We start from the raw sequence: 17,383 nt of genomic DNA on the forward strand, positions 1-17,383 counted from the left end.
AGGGATCAAGAGATGTGTTATCTGATTGGGTCACCATTTCCTATTCTTGGGTCTGGGTCTTGGTCAGTTCCACCCAAACTAGATGGATGGAAATGTGAAAGATGATCCCCCAGAGACAAATCAAGGAGGGGTAGACTCCTGCTCTCACCTGCTGCCCAAGACCTCAGCCACCCAAAGCAACAGTTACTTATTTGATTTTGCAGTGTGCCAAGCCCTAGGCTGAGCACTGAAAGGACAGAGATTAGGCAGAGACTTGTCACTGATCTGGATGGTGAAAAACGCACTGAGAGCAGGTGGACCATGGACAAACTAACAAAACATTGTGTGATAAGGCCACAGCCAAGGAAGTATGAAGGACCTTTAGAACAGTTCGTTTTGCTTGGGGATAGAGGAGGGGGGCATGGGAAAAGCCATGTCGAAGAGACAACACAAGCTGGGCTTCAAAGGGTGTGGAAGCTTTCTTCAGGAAGGATGGTAGGGCAACAGTGCGTGGAACAGCAAGGGCAGAGGTGCAGAGGCATGGGAAATCTGCCCTGTTCTGGGAAGAGAGTGTAGCTTGGTGACAACGCAAGACAAGGAAGGGGAGGAAGAGAAGAGATTTGCCTGAGGAATAAAGGAGAAGAAAAGCAGAAAATTAATCCCTGGCATTTGAATGGCTTTTCATCTAAGCTTTGCCTAAACAGCACAAGAGGAAGTTGATGCTTTCCCACTCTGCAGCTTGCCTGGGGAGAGGAAGGGTTAAATCAGAACAAGATGACAATAGGCCTGGGGAGCTAACTATGGAATGGGGAGACCAAGGCAGCTTGGGACTTGAACACAAGAGAAAGGACTGGGGAGAAGGAGGGGGGGAGGCCAAGGAAGGGACAGGTTAATTGTTGAACTCAATAAAAATTTGCATGTTGAGCCCTGGAATGGACCTTGGGGATACAGAGATCAATAAGGCAGGGGTCCTGGCTTCACAGGCTCACAAGAAGATGGCTAAGACAGTGGAGTGGGCTGAGTTCTATGGCTTGATTTGTCTAGCAAGAGTCTGTGGAAGCACCAGGAGCAACTTTCCTAGTCCAGGGACAGGGAGAAGGCTTCCTAGAGAAAGTGACATTGGGAGCTGGACCTTAAAGGATTACTAGGTGTTTGCCACCTAGAGATTGAGGAGCTCTCATAACTCTGATATTCCCTTTTATTAAGATTGGCTACACCGTAGTTACTTGGCCAGTGTCTATCCTTTCTGCTGAAATCCATAGGCAAGGGCATGCTATCTGGTTCACTGAGTTTTCTCCTATACTGAAGAGAGTGTCTGGCATACAATAGGTGCTCAATAATGTGTGTGTGTACATGAGAGCAGCTTGTGCCAAGGCTGAGTGAAGGGTGCACATATTGACAGCAATACAAACTGGCTTGGGGCAAGATAGGCGGGGCAGGCAGAGTCCAGAGCAGAAATAGTCTTGACTGCCCATCTTAGTAGTTTGGATTTTATCCTCTAACTGGGGGGGGGGGGGGGGGGGGGGGGGGGGAGGGACACGGTCAAATCTGCACTCATTCATTTATTGACAAATATTTATTGAGTACCTACTATGTGCCAAGTTTTGTGTTAGACCTTAGGGGCTATCGTGAGAGCAAGACAAACTCCTTCCCCGTGTGGAGCCTACATTTTCCTGGGAAACCAGATGGCAAACTTGTGAACCACTAAGAAAGAATATCTTTTTGGCTCGTGATGAAGTGATGGGTACAAAAATTAAAAGGGACAAGAGGTCAGCAAGCGATGAGAAGAGGGAGGCTCAGTGCCAGATGGGGAGTGTGTCAGATTGGATTGTGTTCAGCTGCAGGCAGCAGAAAACCTGACTCACAGTAGCCTAACCTACAGGAGTTTATTTATATCTTGCAACAGGAAGTCCAAGAGGTAAGCAATTCAGGCTGGATGGCAACTTGCTGGTGATGTCAAGAAACCACGTTTCTCCATCTTCCTGGTCTACCTCCTCAGTGTTATCTCTGAGGCTTAAAATTTTTTTTTAATGAGAAGAAATTTATGCATTTCATATTTATTTAAAAATGCATAATTAAAATAAGTTGCTTCCTTACTGACGTAAATTACTTCACCCAAAAAATTCAGGGAAGTCTTGATGCTCACAAAGATGACTGACATGAATTTTCTGGGGTGGAAAACAGGGAAAAGGACCAAAGCCACATCTGGGTTGATGTGATACACGATTGTACTGCCAGTGGGTGGATTGTGACTCTGTGTGTGCATGCAAGGTATTCAATTCTTCTGTTGGACTTGTTCCAGTGGAAACAGGTATTCAGAGCAAGAAATGGCCATGAAGAGTATAAGCCCCATCTCCTCCCAACTCCCACAAAGAAACTTGGAGACATTTTAGGATGAGCATCAGGCTTCCTAAATTTCATTAAATGGGAGCTGTGGGACAAGCTGACTGCAACTGGTACTTGGCTTACAAAGGGATCACTCTGGGGCAGTAGGAAGATGGACTTGGGGACAAAAGTCTGGAAGCTCTAGTTCTGGAAGAAATGGGGAAGCCTGGATTTGGGCAGGTGATAGGCATGGAGGAGTGGGGGCAGCTGTGACAACTATGGAAGGGGGTGCCGAAATGGTGACAGTTAATGTAGAACTGAATGAAGGGTCTCACTGAGGTGAGGGGACCCAAATGTAGCTGTCAGAATTTAAGAATTGGTGAGCCAGGCCCAAGTCACCAACAATGTCAGCCTCCTCCACTGGAGAGTTGCTTCAAAGAGGCAAATCTCAAGATGGCTTGTAAGGTTTCAGGATGCTAAGAAGTTTCTAAAGTCAGCCTGCCCTTCCTTTATTGGTGGAGCCAGCCAATCACAAATCCAAACACTCACTGGGTACTGGGCCTTCCTTAGTATCTTGGTAGTCAGTGACAAACTCATTAAAAAATAAGAACATGGCAGCAGATCTTTGAGGATCTCGGGCAGAATGTGGACCAAATAACCTAGCCCTTGGGCCCTAGTCACTGGGCACTTGATTTGGTCATTGACTGGGGGAAATTCTGTGGAGAGGTGGTAACACTGTTCAAAAAACTTGAGGGCATGACTATCATCTCCTTAACAAGGATGGGAGGTTGACTGCCTTCAGAAAATTTCCTTTCTAATAGATTATGAATGTATTTATATATCTTTAATATAGCCAGCTAAACTGATTTTAGGTAATCAAATAGTCTACCTTTCCTGGACGAGGCACTAAGTATTAGCAGGGAACAAAACAGACAAAAATCCATTCCCTCACAGAACTCTGAGAGGAGAAGACACTCAAAACCCCAAATAAACAAGTAGTCTATAGAGAATAAACTAGTTGTGTCCTTTTTTTTTTTTTTAAGATTTTTTATTTATTTATTCATGAGAATACATAGAGAAGAGAGAGAGAGAGGCAGAGACACAGGCAGAGGGAGAAAGAAGCAGGCCCCATGCTGGGAGCCCGACGTGGGACTTGATCCCGGGTCACTAAACCGCTGAGCCACCCGGGCTGCCCTAGTTGTGTCCTTTTATTTCTCTATGTTGAGCAGCGCTCTGCAAACATCTTGGAGCTAAATACATCCTTCATTACATAAGTCACTTATAAGCCATGCTGTTTTCTTCTTCAACTATGTAGTCAAGACATGGGTCAGTCAATCAGCAATAGGCAAAGTTCTGGGTACCTATTGCTTCCGTGTCTTTCATTCTAGCATTTGGGAGAATTAAAGCTGGAAGCATTGAAGTCCCAGAGGTACAATGTGCAAAGATCAATCAGTTGACAAACAAGACCCAGGTATCCTTCACAGGCCGAGATGGTACACATTTTCCGTCACCTGACCAGAAGACTGTTCTCTGCCCCAGGCCACGCTGGTGGCCCATGAGTAGATATGCATATGTGTCATGGAAAGATATTATTAAGTGTACAGCTCTGGATACGTGATAAAGCATCTTCACATTTTTTATCTCTCTCTCTCTAGTCTACATAGAGCTGTAGATTTAGCAAGTGAAGTTACAGGATATCCAGTTAAATTTGAATGCAGTATTTGGGGCACAATTATATTAAGAAAAAAAATCATTTATCTGAAATTCAAATTTAACTGGGTGTTAAATTTAGTTTAGTTGGGTGCATTTGGGCTGCTACAGCGAATTACCGTAGACTAGATGGCTTAAAAACAAAGTTTATTTCTCATCGTTCTGGAGGCTGGGAAGTCCCAGATCAAGGCGCTGGCAGATTTAGTGCCTGGTGAGAACCCTCTCTCTGTTCACAGATGGCTGTCTTTTATCTGTGTCCTCACTTGGTGGAAGGGATGAGAGGGCTCCCTGGAGTCACGACCTAAGGCCTCCCAAAGGCCCCACCTTCTATTGCCATCACATTGGGGCATTAGGATTGAACACATGAATTTTGGTTGGACACAGTCCTTAGCACTGGACATTCTGTACCTCATCTGGCAACCCTAACAATAACCCTCAGAAGCAGGCATAACCTTCCATTTGATCACAGAGGCTCAGAAAGTAAAGGGCTTAAGGTCAGCAGACCAAAAGGATGTCAGAACTGGGCCCTTCCCCTTTGCTGGTCCCTGCCTCACCCCTGGGTGGCATCTTCAAGGCATCAAAGACATACTGGGGTGAAGCATGAAGACGTCGGGGCTCGAAAGGAGGGACTGTGTCAAGGGGAGGCCGTGGAGGGAGCCACCGCCATGAGGAGCAGACCCCAGTCTTCAATGGTCAGAGGAGGGAGGGTTTCCACTCTTAGTCGCAACATGTTTTTGGTTTTAGTTTACTGTACCCGGGCCCCCAGCACCCCAGCCAACAAGACTGGAAAGGCAGGAAGCCATCTGGAGCTGCATGCTGAGTCATAGGGCCTGGAGAAAAACAAGAACATCATGCCAGCAGAGCAGGGGGTGGGAAACAAACAACCCTCTTCAAGATGGAGATTGAGGTGGGCCCCGGAAATAGAAACTGCTCCCTCTGAAGCATCTGTTAAAAGCCCCAAGATCACCATGCGTTCGCAATTCCGTTCCTAGTAAGCACCTACTGAATGCAGAGGTCTGTGAAAATGTCAATAAATCAGGTGGGTGGTGTAACGGAAGTCTCTGGGGTTTGTTGTTGTTTTTCAAATCCTGGCCTCTCCTCTTCTCTGACTACCCATCAGCCCTTGGGCAGTTTACTTAAACTTTCTGACCTTGTATCCTCTTCAGTAATAATCATCCTTATCTCATTGAAATAGTGTGAGGTTTTCAATGAAATCACATTTTTAAAAAGTGTCTTGCAAAGGGCTGACACACACCAGGTGGTCAGCAAATGGTAGGTGTTATTATCAGAGACACATAAAAATATCTTCCTGTCAGGGTGGTGTGGGGATTAAATCAGATAACACGTCTTCACTCTTAGAGGGCTCTGGATGTACATCTGAGTAGTGTTTCAGTTACTGGTAGAGATTCTCTTCTCCAGCCCCTAGATCCTGAGATGACCGGCTCTGGCTGCCCTGAGTGCTCGTGAGTAAAGCTAAATACACACACGATGAATGCCCACATGATGTCCGTTCATTCCATTCCACAAATACTTCCTTTATCATTGTGTGTGTTGCTGGCTCAGCCTGTGCAGAGGTACAGAAGAACAAAATGAAGATAAATACTATTTTTCTATTGTGTTGAGCAATTGTTCTGTGCCAGGCCTGAAGCTAAGGGCTTTATAGGAATTCCCAGAACGACTCGTTCAGGTCAGTACTATTACAATCTCCGTTTTACGGATGGGGAAGGTGAGGTTCGGAAGGTTTAAATACACTCTCTGAATGCACAGTGCAAATAGGTACCAAAGACCAAGTTCCCTCCTGGGCTTGATTCACCCAAGGTTCTGACTCTCGTACTGTGGACCAGCTCCCAGAGAGAGAAAAACCCTCACTTGGGGACTGAAATTTATTCAGGCACAAGGGTGGAGAAACAGTATCAGGCAGTGAGCCGATTAAATGCCAAAGGGGAGGTTAGTGGTCAGAGCTGTAGCAGTTCTTGGCTGGAGGGGGTGATCCCTCAGGGGCTTCCTTGAAGGTCGGTAGTGGAGTGGGGAGTAGCACTAGATGCTGGGACAGGAGATGGAGCATGGTATGGGAATGGCAGACGAGTAAAGGCACAGAGGACTTGGCCAGGTATGGGCAAGTTTCAGCGAGAGGCCAGCTGGCCAATCCCAGGTGTGTTCTGGAGAGCAAAAGATGGCATATCCAGTTCGCAAAGTCTGCTGGGCCAGGCTATTTACTAATTTCCAGAACGAGAAATGCCTCGGCCTGTCTAAAGTGACTTCTAGCCTTGATGCCTCACCACCTTAGAGAATCCCTATGCATCATGTGTCAGGCCTGGTCAGTAGGACTCAAAGGTGTCGCTGTTGTCAGGAAGGAAGCAGGTTTCTGCAGATTAAGTGAGCATGACCTGTCTTGCCCAATGGCCTCAACCTTAGGTCTCCTGGGTAAGGAGATAATGACATTCCCTTTGCCTTCAGAGGATTCTACTAAGAAGAGCACACACAATGGATCATTAAAGCAAATTTGGAGACAATACGGCTTTTCCTCAAGTCAGTGTGGCAAGACATATCAAAAGGATTAAAACTATGCCCCCTTTGATCCCAGGGTTTCACCAGCAGGAATTAATCCTAGGGAAAAGAGCAGGGAGGTGTGCAAAGCCTCCCTGTGCGTGTATAAGGATGGTTGCTATAATATTACTTACAGACACACCAATGAGAAATGCCCCAACTAATCAATAACAGGGGCTTGGTTAAAACTGATGATATGTCCATAGAATCGCGTACCACGTCGCCATTAAAGTCATTGTGGTCACATCATATTAAGTGAAAAACTCAAGTTGCAAAGTATCGACCTAGTACAATCCCAGCCTGGAAATGCATTAATCCCATCCATTCACTTATTGAAGAGTTAATGTGCTGTGTGCCACAATATTCTGGGCACGGAGATGCAGAAGGGAACAAGTTCAGTGAACCATGTGGGGGAGGGGGAGGTGAGGGAACAAAAAGGACGATTTCCAGGAGTAGTGTGATGCCATGAAGAGGACATAAAATGGGCTGGTTTAATCTAGATTTTATTTATTTATTCATGAGAGACACACGGAGAGAGCAAGAGGCAGAGACACAGGCAGAGGCAAAAGCAGGCTCCCCGGGGAGAGCTCAATGTGGGACTCAATCCCACAACCTTAGCCAAAGGCTCAACCACTGAGCCACCTAGGTGCCCCAAGATGGGCTGGTTTAGACTGAGTGACGAGGAGGGAACTATCTGAGGAGGTAACATTCCGATCTTGACCTGCATGTTGAAAAACACCATTCATGAGGATCAGGGAAGAGCATTTCAGGCAAAGGGGCAAAGGCCTTGAGGGATGATGCAATCTTAGCCTTAGGAAAAAATAAATAAATAAAGGCAGAGACCTTGTGTGCAAGTGGGGAGAGAAGAGGTGGGAGAGAGAGGCGGATATAGGCCACACGACACAGGGATGAACGCCAAGGTGAGGTGTTTATAAGGAGTCTGGATTTTACTGCAGCTGTAGTGAGTGGGAAGCTACTGGATCTTAAGTCTGGCAATGATCATATTTATGTTTATTTTATATTTATGAACCAGAGGGAAATACACCAATGGAAATACACCAATAGAGATCACTGATGGGGGGGGGGGATCATGAACAATTTTTGTTTCTTTCTGTGTGCTTATCTGTGATTCCCAAACTTTTGTAATTAGAAAAAAACCAAACAATCATTTTTATATTAAAATAACTGTCCAGAGAGCATCAAGAACTGATGGAGACCGCTCACTAACATGGAGCTCCAGAGTGAAAAGTCTTTTCACCTACAACACTCACATTGGGTTTTCCCAATAACCCTGTGAGTTGAGTCAGATCATTTTAATAAGCTCCATTTTGTAGGTGAGGGAGCTGGGTCTGGGAGGGGGAGAGGCTGGGTCTGAGAAGGTGAAAGGCTGAGCCTGGGAAGGGGAGAGGCTGCGGCCGAGAACCGCACAGCTGAAGCCAAGATAGAGGTTCCAGAGGCCTTTGGCCGGACTTCCTGATTTTGCCACAGAGCCGGGCCTGTGGGCTGGTCCGGCTTAGATTTAGCTAGAAATCCAGAGGCCCCAGGAAGAAGTCCACGGGATGACTACCTGCTTGGCGGAGGGCAGGGATGGACCTACAGCCCCCCCAGATCACAGGTGTGCAGGAAGTAGGGCCTACCCCACGTGACAGGTGCTCAGTAAACATTTGTTGAATTAACGAAAGAACTTGCTTTGTGGAAAATACCTTTTTGGGAGGTGGTTTAGCGGACTTCCCAATTCGGTAGCTGTGTGATCCAGGGTTTATTATTCTCTCTGGCGAGCCCGAACAGTCCTCCTCTGTAAAATGGCAATAAAGTTAGGGTCGCCCACCTCCACGGAGTGTAACAGGGGCACGCTCGGAGCCAGACGGCCTGGGCTGGAATCTGTCTCCACCTCGTTCTGGCTGTGACCCTGCAGAGCTCCTTAGGCTCTTACACCTCAGTTTTCTCATCGATAAAGTGGGGGGTGATAATACTTGCCTCCGAAGGATGTTGTTAGGACTACACGGAGGGATACGGCACTCTGAAGAGGTCTTGGCACATGCAAGGTTCGCCAGTGGCGTGAGCATCACAGGGCCGGCGAAGGGACGGAGGGGTTTGGGGAAGCCCATGGAGAGCGTAGCTGCTCCCCCTGCCCTGCTGCCACTGCCTGCCTTTATTACTCCTTCAATAGTTCTTCATAGGAAACAGGTACAAATTCTGTCTTTTCCTTTACGGGGGAGACACCTGACCCACAAGGACCCACACCTGATCCTCTGCCAAGTTAAACGTTAGACTTGCTCTCTCTCATCTCAGGTTTCTGTCTGTTCAAGGTCAAATGAAGAATCATCAATGTCTCTCTAATTGAGTTACATCTCAGGCTTGACATTCACTCCGGTGAGCGCTCCTGGAGTCTCTGTACCTCTGATCTCTACCCCAGTTTCCAAACTTCAGTCGAGGTGCGAGGACCACCGATACTTGTGCAACAGCTGCCTGTCACTTGGCCCAGTCTTTCCCTCATTATTTTTCTTTAACTTGTCTCACATTGAAAACTTAAATACGTTTGTTCAAAAGGGAAATGTATTCATTACCATAAATGGAAAGCTAATACCACCTGCCACAAAATGGAGCTATCCATAAAAAGAAATACCATGAAAATAGAGCAATATTATTGAATTCTGGGGGGATAAGGCTACCCATTGAAGACTCTGGGCTTGAGGCCTGTTTGATTTCCATTTAAAAGGGAGATCTGGAGAGGTGTTAAAGTTTCAGAGAAGTGCTAAAGACCTGTTAGTACCGAAGTGAGATTGCCTTCTTTATGTGATAAGGACAGAAAGAGAATTCAGAGAGGAAAAATTCTCTAACCTTGTGATTTAATGTTTTTATTTCCTTGCCTGTTCACCTTCTAGAACTTTCTCCTGCCTGCCAGGAGCAAGGGGCTCCCATTTACATGATTCAGTTCTTTATTGAGAAAAGCTAAGGAGGGAGCTGCCTACCCTCTGCTTCTCACTTACTAGGTCATTTTTAGGAACATTCTTTCCCCTCTCTGAATTGAGGGAGGTGAATTGGAAAAATGTTCTTCTCAGAGGATTTCCAGGTCCTAAAAGTCTGGGAGGCCTCATCCAAAAGTGCGCCCGGCTGTGCATGGATGTTTTCTTACCTGCTGGTGGGGCAGGAGTGACATCCACCCAGAGGACAGCCTTGTGGCATGGTTCAGGTTACTGGATCTCCACAAGAAGCAAAGCTGTGGGATTCATCACATATCCACAAATAAATTCACGTTTCCTGGGGGTGGATTTTCTGCTTGTTGAGTCGAGCAGATGGCTGTGCCTGAGTTGAGAAAGGAGGTAGCCAAAACCCCTCTGTGCCTAGCCTAGACCCTAGGAAGCAAACGAGCAAACAATTCACTGACTTCAGGCTACATCCCCCTGCTCTGCAGCCCCTGCAGATGCTTCCTTTATCAGAGAGCCTGGTGGGGAGCCGCTGAGGCGTCACCTCAAAATGATTCTTGTTTTTGTGTCTCCTCCCTGCTTCTCAGTCAGCAGGGTTCTGCTGCACCTGCGCAGCATCCAGATTTCTGAGCCCAGCATTCCAGACCCCCTCTACAGTCTAATTCCAATTTACATTTCCAGTCCTGGCTGCTGGGACACCCTTCCCTGAATCCCCCACTTCTGACAAGCTGGTTACCCGGCACACAGTTGGTGTGAAGAAATGCGGAATGAAAGAACATGCCTTCTGCTGGGCTGCCTCTACGGTTCCCTTGAACATGTATTTCTTGAATGTCAGGGACAAATGGTGCTTGAAGGCGTCTTCCATGTCAAGCCCCAGTAGGGTGGCCACTGTCTTGATTTGCTGGGGATTTTCCTGGTGTTAGCACTGGAAGTCCCATGTCCCAGGAAACCCCCGGGACAAAGGCAAATCAGGAAGGTTGGCCACCTTACCGGGGTAGGCTCCATATGCTCTGTCTTCATGGGGCTTTGGCATGGTGGGGGAGGATGGCACTAAGCAAATGATCCCACAAAGAAATGAGTAGTTATAAACCATGGCGAGTGCAAAGCCAGAAGCCAGCTCTGAGCTGAGCGCCGCAAGGAAAAGCCTTCTCCCGGTCCTGGAGAAGCTCCTGGTTGCTAGGAGAGAGAGGGACATACAGCTTATTTAATATAAAGTGGTGAGTGCAGTGAATCAGAAATCGACAGTCTTTTTCCCTGTCCACATTGCACTGTTTCTATTTTAATTGGGGTTTCAAGCACCGGAAATCCACTGTGGTGAACTAAATGGATATAGATTGAAAGGGCATTAGAAGGAAAAGCTAAGAAACCAGGCTCTGGAAGAGAGAGAGAAACAATTGCTTCTTAGGTTGTTGAGAGTAGAAAATAATGCCAGAACAAAAGAACTTGCCTTCTTCCGTTTTCATTAGAAAAATGGACTCTAGCCATTCTCTGCCCTTGGGTTTCTCTGCCCAGTATTCTAATTCCTGGAAGAAAGAATCTGATAGCCAGGCTTGGGTCTCGTGCCAGCCCCTTGGCTAGGCTGGGGCAGGGGGTTACCATGATTGGAAATTCCACGAAAATGGTGTGCTGTGCAACTGGGGAGCGGGATGGTTGCTGATGCAAGATGGAAGGGCTGAGATGCTGGCAAGGTGAAGGTTTCACTTGTCCCAATCTCCTCTTTAAGAGGGGGCCCGGGCCTCCTGTGCTGAGGTCACTGCCTTTAGGGCCCCTCTCTGCTTGCTGTCTGGACTGGAATTTTCTGTTACCATGGATAGGCCTGTGCTGACAGCTGTCTGCCTGGACACAAGGGTCTCATCCAGCCACCCCAACTGTGATCACCTTGGGGCACGCACCGTGTCCTTGGACACAGCTGGATCAATGCCTGGCACAGACGAGAAACTCTGGAAGTGTGCTGAGTGCTTTCTAGACAGTTTTCAAGAGCTGCAACGATCCTGCCACCTGTGTCTTGGCCCCTTGCCCTCCAGACAAACCAGTCTTCTTCCTGCTTCTTAAACTTTCAGCCTGCCTTGCTGTCCCTTCCACCCACACCTCTTGCTTTGCTGATCTCATGACTCAGGGATTCTCAACTGGGGGTGATTTTACCCTGCAGGGACATTTGGCAATGTCACACTAGAGAGAGGCTATTGCTGGCATCTCGTGGGTGGAGGCCAGAGATGCTACTAACAGCCTATGGTGTACGGGACAGGCCGCGTAACAATCACCGGCCCACGATGTCCGTGGTGCTGAGGCTGAGATACCCCATGGCACGGCTGAATGCCCACATCTCTGCTCAGAGGCCCTCTGCTCCAGGAGGCCTGCCCTGACCATCACCCATTTCTTCCTCTCGTGCCCCCTATTGTATTTTCTTTGTGGTATTTTATCACCGCCTACCATGATCACGTCTGTTGGTGCCCGTACTAGACTTCAGTCCTATGAGATAGGACCGCCGTGGGCCTGGTTCTCTGTGGCTGCCCAGCATGGACAGCAGTGCTCAGTAAAATGTGTCAAATGAATGTTTAATAAAGTAGAAGTGCCCTCAACACCTCAAACATCAGAGGTCAGAAAGCTCAGCTGGGAAGCCTGGCTCCTCTCAGTCTGGCCATCTTAGCGTATTGGTGACTATTTCCCTAGCCAGTTCCATTCAGCCTCTGCTCTTGGTGGGCTGCATGGTCTTTGGCAAATTTCTTAAGCTTCCTGGGCCTCCGTTTCTGCATCTGCAAAGTGGGGCTATTTGCCACAAAAACAAAAAACTTAAGTGCCTGACTCAGAAGAGCCTCGGGAAATGTCATCTGCCATCATTATCTTCACCATGATTTGGCTGGGGTAGGCGGTGAGGACAACAGAGTGGGCTCTGGGGCCCTACCAGAAGATTAGAGGATTAATACAGCTTGCAAGGCCGAAGCGATCCCCATTTGGTTGTGCCAGCTCTTGCTCCATCCGTGAAATAAACCGGATGAAGCCTTTATCCATCTCTTGTTTTGAGGAGGAGGCTAGCGGGGAACGTGGATTTAACGTGGCAGATGGTGCTGTCCTTGGATTATGAAACCAAAGGAGGAAATTAAAGTGCTCCATTGCAACAGCTACAGGCCAGCGAGGGTAGAGGGCAGGGGGTGGGGCACAGAGGAGGACAGAGGAGGTGTTTTATCAGTCGGGCAACAGCTCTTCTTCAGGGCAGCTGGAGTCCTAGAATAATATAATCTTACGGCCTAAAATAATTCCAGGCCACCCCCTTCATTGTACATAGGCAAACAAGGCCCAGAGAGTGAAAGTAGCCCCCAAGATCCCAAAGCGAATGGCAGAGCAACGCACACTTCGAATCCTTGAACATTCAGGGCTATTTTACTGCTCCAGGCCAAAGCCAGTGGCAAACTCTGTCCCAGGCATCCTGACTTTGGGCACCTCTGCTCCATATCAGTGTCTCTTCTCAGTTCTCAGGCTGAGTATGAGCCAGAGCCCCGGAGCCATTCTGTCTGGGTCTGAATTCTCACAAACAGGCACAAGTTTCTTACCTCCTGGAACTTCAGTCTCCTTGTCTGTCAAATGGGAATAATAACAAGCCCCACCTCACAGGGACACCATGAAAATCTGATGGATTACCATCACATAAAATATTTAGCCTGGGGTTTGGTGCAAAGTAAATGCTCAATAAAATGTTAGTCCCTGTGGTGGGGCCAGAAAGGACTTCAGGTTTCACCTGTTGCCCTAGGCAATGAGCCCCTCGAAGGCAGTGCCTATCTATGGGACATCTTTTGTTCATGACGCCTTCCAGAGCAACTGACACCTGCTAGGGGTGCTACGTAAATGGTAGTGGCCAGCAACTGGTCCCCTTGGGGACACCCATGGCTCAGTCCACACCATGAAGCAGCAGGGAATGCCGCCAGCAGTGCAAGCGACTCTTTGTCTCTCGTTTAGACTTTAATCCTAAATGGATAAAGCAGCCTTCTCGTCCAACGGTGAACAGGCCTCGTGATGAGGGCTATGTTTGTTTTCCCAGCCTTTTTCTGCAGCACAACGCCTTTCCCCAACTATGCTTTGGGCTATTTGCATTTAAATTGGTTTTCTCTCATTATAGAAATCTCTTAGGTCAGCTGGAGTTTCCATTTTCCTCTGAATCAGTTTGGAAGCTCCATTTCTTGCTCGAGGGTCCCTTATGCCCACCTCCCTCTCACTGATAGTTGAGATGTGGTCACGTATTCTCATCTCATCTTGGAGAACAGATAGCCTGAGAAAGTCGCTCAAATCCCAAACAAACTTGGCATGTTTCTCACAGGAGAAGGTGGGGATTGAGGAGATGGGGAGTGAGGGGCAGGAGGATTCTGGCCCCTGTAATTATAGGAAGAAGACCCCAGGGTGGTTCAGCTTCGAGATCTAGACCTCCTTTTCTCATTTATTTAAAAAAAAAAAAATCAACTAAGCACAATGCTGGGTGCTTGAAATGCAGATAATAAGACATACTTGCTGCCCTCCAGAAGCTCCCTGTCTAGTAAAGGAGAGAGAAAAGCAAAATCATGTTTTAAAATCATAATATAGTCAAATAATTGCTTTAATAAGGATCAGAATAGATTCCAGCCTGAGAAGTGGCTTTCGGCAAGTGCTCATCAAAACCTCAGTCACACACACACACACATGGGCGAGCACACATACGTCCTCAAGCACACATGCCCCCAAGCACACATCCACCAGGTAAAAAATGTTGACAGCACTTGCCATGTTGCCAGGTAGCTTTCTAAGCTACGTATACAATTTATACATATATATTAATATATTTATTTAATCTTCATGACAAGCCATGAAAAAAAGTGCTGTCATTATCGTTGTTTTCCAGGTGAGGAAACTGAGGCACAGTGATTAAGTCACTTGCCCAAGGTCATCTCTAATAAAATGTAGAGCCAGCCTTGACCCAGGGACATGTGGTTATTCGTCCTATGCTATGACAGCACCTGACCAAGGGCAGTGCACTCTTATATTTTTCTAGTGTGTCTTTCAAACTGGTCAAGATCCACTACCCTGATTTTCTGACCTGTGCATACACCATGAACCATGGTATGTGAAGATGTTTGAGATGCTTGCGGTGGGCCTGAAGGAAGATGGGGAATTTTTCAGATGGCTAAAAGGAAGAATGAAGTATTTCATGAAGGACAAGACTGTGCCAGTTGCCAGAGTCTGAATAGCATGGAGGTCCAGGTCAAGGGTACTCCAAGTTGTATGACAGGGCTCAGGTGTGAGATAGGCTGAGCAGGTGGTGAGGCATGAGGCTGGGAGACTGGGAAAGACCAGATCACAACAGGCCTTGAATATCATGCACATGGGCTCTGTCAGGAGGATGGGAGGAGCTATGGAGGGGCTGAGCAGGAGAGGGACATAGCCTGTTAGATTACTCTAGCTCTAGTGTGAAGAGCTACCTGGTAGGGAGGTGGGGACAATACACAATCAATAGATATAACTAGTCGGCATAAAAGCTATAACTGATTAGGTATAATCCATAGGGTTAGGTAGCTTCCCACCGCCTCTCCTGCACAGAGGCACTCCTGCTCTTCGCCATGTGTGTCATGGAGGTGTAGCTACCCAGAGAAGACATCTTTATCTAATTCACCCAGACATCTTACAGGCTAGTGGTGGCCCTGGTGTGTGATAGTCAAGAAGGGTGGAGACACAGCTAAGCTAAGACAGTAGAATTTGAGAAAGAGATGAGGGGAAAACATATGAGATATAGTGGAGCAAAGTAATCTGGTCTTGGTGATCAACCTGATGTCAGGGCTGAGGGAAAGTGAGGAGATGAGATGATGCTCAAGGTACTAGTTTAGCTCAACCAGATTGTTCTTTAAACCCTGTTTCAATTGACAACAGGTGTTGCTGAATTTTTCCCATAAAGGTCCAGATAGAAAATATTTTAGATTTTGAAAGCCTTATGGTCTCTGTTATAATTACTCAGTTCTGCCATTATAGTTCAAAAGCAGCCACAGACAAGATGTAAAGGAATGGGCATGGCTGTTGTCCAATAAAACTTTATTTACAAAAACAAGTTGTGGGCCAGATTTGGCTTGAGGGATGTTATTTGTTGATCCCTACTCTACACCATGAGGTGGCCCAAATGCCAAGTAGACTGCCAACTAGGTGGGCCAGGTGGCTGTTAAGTGAAAGGCTCACACTGACAGGCTCATGCTTCATCAGGCAGATAGACTGTATCTCTCCTTGAATGATGCCTACCTGACCAAAAAAACACTCATCGGAAATTGCAGAGTAATTCCAACACCTAGTCCTGGGAGTCCAACTCTAGAAGAATGGAGGCAGATGTTTGACTCCAAATGCTCAGTTTCTGTTCCAGGCACAGTGGAGGTCCTGGTCTGATACTTCCATTGGTTATAAGTGCAACACAACAAGCACACTAGCTTACCTTCATTGGACACTCACTCTATACCAGGCCCTGGGCTAAGGGCTTCACCTGAGTGATCTCATTTCATGCTGACAAAACTCTTGTGTGGCACCTATGTATTATTATGTATCTCCATTTTACAGATGAAGAGACTGAGGTATAAAGAGGTTCAATACCTCTGGGGCTTGGACTCAGGCAATCCAGTCTCAGACCCTGGGCCTCCAACCAATCCTCAATCAAAATGGATGCTGCAGACCGAGGTGGACACCCATGATCACTGCATCCACATGTTAGCCCGAAAACACAGGCTGAAACAGGTCAAACACTTGGGAATCTTTTGTCCTCTGGCCTGAGTAGCACTGTTATTGGAGACAAGCAGTCCAGAGGAGATAAGCCCATCTGTTTCAAAAGCAAACCAAAACAAAATCAACAGGCACATCTTTCCCGATCTCTGTTATTGAACAAAACCCAGAAGTGGGTCCAGATGAAATGAATATATTGCTATCTGAAGGTACTGCATCTGAGGAAGGTGGGGACAGAAAATGAGAGGAGACAGCTAATCTCTATGTGTTCACTCTGTAAACATCCACTTAGGGCACTGTGGACCCTGTCCCTGACCTCCTGAAGGGCACTGGTTGGGAGGAAGCCAGGTACAGAGAAAGCTTTCGAATGCCCTGGACATCATGCACGCTCAGGTGAATGCATGGTGCGCTGGGGTCACAGAACAGGGACTGAGCCGGGGCAGAGGCACCTGGAGCCCAGCTCAGGTGATCTGGGGTTAAAGTGGTGGTGAGGAATATTCCAGGGGAGGGAAGAACATCTTCCAAGGCAAAGGGGATAGAGGCTAGAGTGAGGAGATGGTATAGGAGGGATGCAGTTGGAGACACAGGGGACAGGTCCTGGGGAAGTCAGCTCCCAGCAGTCAGCCCAGACCACTCCGGGCTGGAGGCTGTCCTGTTCTCAGCCTTCTGTGCAACCAGAACGATCTCTGAGTTCTAGATGAAATGCAAAGCACTTGCCAAGAATATGGTGATGCCAAGAACACTCTGCTGATGCTGCATCTTGAAATAGTAAAAATAAATAAGAGTAAATCACTTCTATCATGCTGCCCATTTCACCCTGCATTTCTAATGGCTTTATCTTGCTTATGCTCACTGAAAGTTTGAAAGTGGGCAAATATTAATACTGCTATCACCCTTGTTGTATTATTAAAGATATTAACAGCTCTCATCTTGGGGGCCCATGGTGGCCAGCAGTGACCTAAGTACTTTATATATAATATCTTATCTAACAGAGAAGTGATCTGAGGCTCAGTGAGGTATAATGATTTGCTCTAGGTCAAATATTGGGAAAAGAATGGAGCCAGAACCCAAACCCAGAGTTTGCCTGATGTCTGCATCCAGAGTCCTCCTGCTGGGCCTTTCTGCCTTGACATCATGCCATCTAAGGACTTTGTGGATTTCTGAGAACATTTTCATCTGTT

General features: G+C 47.2%; 1 long non-coding RNA gene across 2 annotated transcripts in view; it reads right to left on the reverse strand.

Annotated features, from left to right (window-relative positions):
* Window positions 1-3,330: 3,330 nt before the first annotated feature.
* The window catches only part of LOC112926062 (uncharacterized), a 132,370-nt gene continuing 118,317 nt past the window's right edge, over window positions 3,331-17,383 (reverse strand). For both annotated transcript variants that reach the window (XR_012001173.1, XR_003236246.2), the window contains 3 exons: window positions 9,698-9,781; window positions 8,265-8,356; window positions 3,331-5,578 (listed from right to left, as the gene is read on the reverse strand). This is a non-coding gene — a long non-coding RNA (uncharacterized lncRNA). The remainder of the gene's footprint in view (window positions 5,579-8,264; window positions 8,357-9,697; window positions 9,782-17,383) is intronic.

The sequence above is a fragment of the Vulpes vulpes genome, chromosome 4, assembly GCF_048418805.1.
Source record: "Vulpes vulpes isolate BD-2025 chromosome 4, VulVul3, whole genome shotgun sequence".
NCBI lineage: Eukaryota > Metazoa > Chordata > Mammalia > Carnivora > Canidae > Vulpes > Vulpes vulpes.